The sequence below is a fragment of the Lactuca saligna genome, chromosome 9, assembly GCF_052625555.1.
Source record: "Lactuca saligna cultivar CGN05327 chromosome 9, ASM5262555v1, whole genome shotgun sequence".
NCBI classification, from domain to species: domain Eukaryota; kingdom Viridiplantae; phylum Streptophyta; class Magnoliopsida; order Asterales; family Asteraceae; genus Lactuca; species Lactuca saligna.
In genome coordinates, this window is record NC_136425.1 from 61,380,044 (window position 1) to 61,382,736 (window position 2,693).

Sequence of the window (2,693 nt, forward strand, 5' to 3'; positions counted from 1 at the left end):
GTGATGGATCGGTTTTGATGAAGAAGTGGAAGAAGGTTTTTGATCCTAGCAAACTTTCTTGAGTAGATCTTGAACTTATATGGTTCTAAGAACATAATCCACAAATATATGGATATAAGAGGAGATATTTGAATATATCAAAAGCTAAATCATATATCTAAACAATACTTACCAAAGATGATGATCTAGGTGAAGATCCTCTTGAAACTTCCCATAAATCTCGAAAATTTAGAGGGGTAGAGAGGAGTTCTTGAAAGAGTCTTGAATGTGTTTGAAAGGAAAAAGAGATGGTGAAGAAAGAGGCCTTTGGCTGAGATTTAGAGAGAAGAGAGAAGAAGGAGGAAAATATGGAAGTGGTGGGATTTTTATGCATGTAATTTCCTTGGTATATGGTGGGTATTTGGCATGGATGACCACCATGCAATATTGAGGTGGCACATCCAAAAGTCAACCCCTATTTCATCTTGTTCTTTTCCATTTTTTTTGTTAAATGGTGTTGGGCCGAAATTTTGGACCAAGAAGATAGGAATTGGAATAGTTTGAGCCCATAAAACTTTAGTTAGGATTTTTGGAGCCTAATCATAACATCTTTCGGCCCATTGGGCCTTTAGGGTATCTCACGGCCCAATAGTATAAAAGAATGGGTTCTATAGTCCATTAAGGTTAATTGGAGTTGTTATGGCCCAATAAGGCCCATTAGAAATAAGATGGATCATTTTAGGCCCAAGGTAGTCAAGTTGAAAGTTTATGAGTCCATTAACTCCAATTAGAGAATTTTAGTTCATAAGGAACTTGAATCGAAATTTTTAGAGTTTCAAACTCTTTGTTGAACATGAGAGATGTATTTGAATGAGCATAGAGTATGATATTTGCTTAAGGTACCAGATATTATACCGGTTGAATGATTATACGAGAGTAGAATTTCCTAGCAAAAATGCTAGTTGTGACATCATCCCCCCGTTAGAGAGAATTTCGTCCCGAAATTCTTTTGAAAGGTAGGTCCATGAATGAGAGAAAAGATGAGGGTACTCCTGTTTCATCTGGTCTTCACGTTCACATGTGAATTCCGATCCACACTTGGCGCTCCATCGAACTTTCACAATCGGAATACGGCATTGTTTTGTACGCTTTACTTCCTTATCCAATAAATCGATTGGTTCTTGGATGAAAAGGATATTCTCGTTTATTTCAACCTCTTTCTAAAGGAATTATAAGAGTTTTGCCTGATAGACACTTTTTCAGATTCGATACGTTGAACATAGGGTGTACGTTGCTGAGCTCTACAGGCAGTTGCAACCTATAAGTCTTTGGACCAATCTGAGCAAGAAACTCAAATGGTCCGATGTATCGTGGGTTTAGTTTTCTCGTTTCCTAAAGCGAATCGTTTCTTTCCAAGGAGATTCCTTTAATAACATGCGATCCCCAACTTGACATCCTGATGGCTTACGCCGCTTGTCAGAATAGCTCTTCTGTCAGTCTCGCGATGCTTGAAGTCAAGCTTTGATTTGGATTATCTTCTCTGTTGTTTCGCAAATGGTTTCTGGTCTCATAAGAGTACTACCAAGTGATCTGCATTTATGACCATAAAGAGTTTCGAAAGGAGCAATCTTGATGCTCGTGCGATAGTTGTTACTGTATGAGAATTCAATCAAGGGCAACCGGGTATCCCCTGACTTGTTGAACTCAAACACCCAGACTTGTAGCATGACTTCGAGTGGTTGAATGGTTCGTTCGCTTTGGCTATTGGTTTGAGAGTGGTAAGCAATGCTCATACTTAGCTATGTTCCTATAGTCTTCTAGAATGACTGTTAAAGTCTTGAAGTAATCTCGTTATCTCGATCCGAGATAGTAGATACTGATACTACATGGAGTCTCACGATCTGTATTAGTAGGAAATGGGCAGATTGGGTTAACCTATTGACGATCACCCAGATAGCGCACAACTCAACTCTTATAACAATAAGCTTTGTCTTTTGACTTCGAGAGTTTTATACATCCATGCAGTGCTTTCTTCGCGATATTCTTTGGCTTTGATGCTTTCAAGGTTGGTAGTAGATGTTGACAGTGTTTCATTCTCGCTTCGTGGGCAGACGAGTATGTCATAGATGAAAATAATGAAAAGCATGACTAGGAATGGTTGGGAAAACTCGGTTTGTAGGGTCCATGAATACCGTGGGAGCATTCGTTAGACCGAAGGGTATCACAATGAATTTGAAATGGTCGCAACGAGTTCGGAAGGCAGTTTTTGGAATGTCGTCTTCTCGGACTCAAAGTTGATGATAACCGGTTCTTAGATCTATTTTATAGAAGTAACTAGATCCTTGGGGCTGACCAAATAGATCGTCAGTCCGAGGGAGTGGGTATCGATTTTTGATAGGGAGCTTATTCAATTTCCTAAAATCGATGTACCTTCTGAAGAATCCGTCTTCTTGAAGAACAAGATCGGAGCTCTTCAGGATGAGAAGCTTGGTCTGATGAATCCTTTCCGCAACAATTCTTCTCAATTGACTGGGTAACTTGTAAATTTCCGGTGGGAGTCAACCTATAGGGTGAATTGGCAATTGATGTAGTTCCCAGTATGAGGTAGATTCGAAATTTGGCCTATCTTTCTGGAGGTATTCCCGAAAGTTCTTCAGGAAATACATCCGGAAAATCGCATGCTAATGGAATACCTTGTATGCTTACTTTATCCT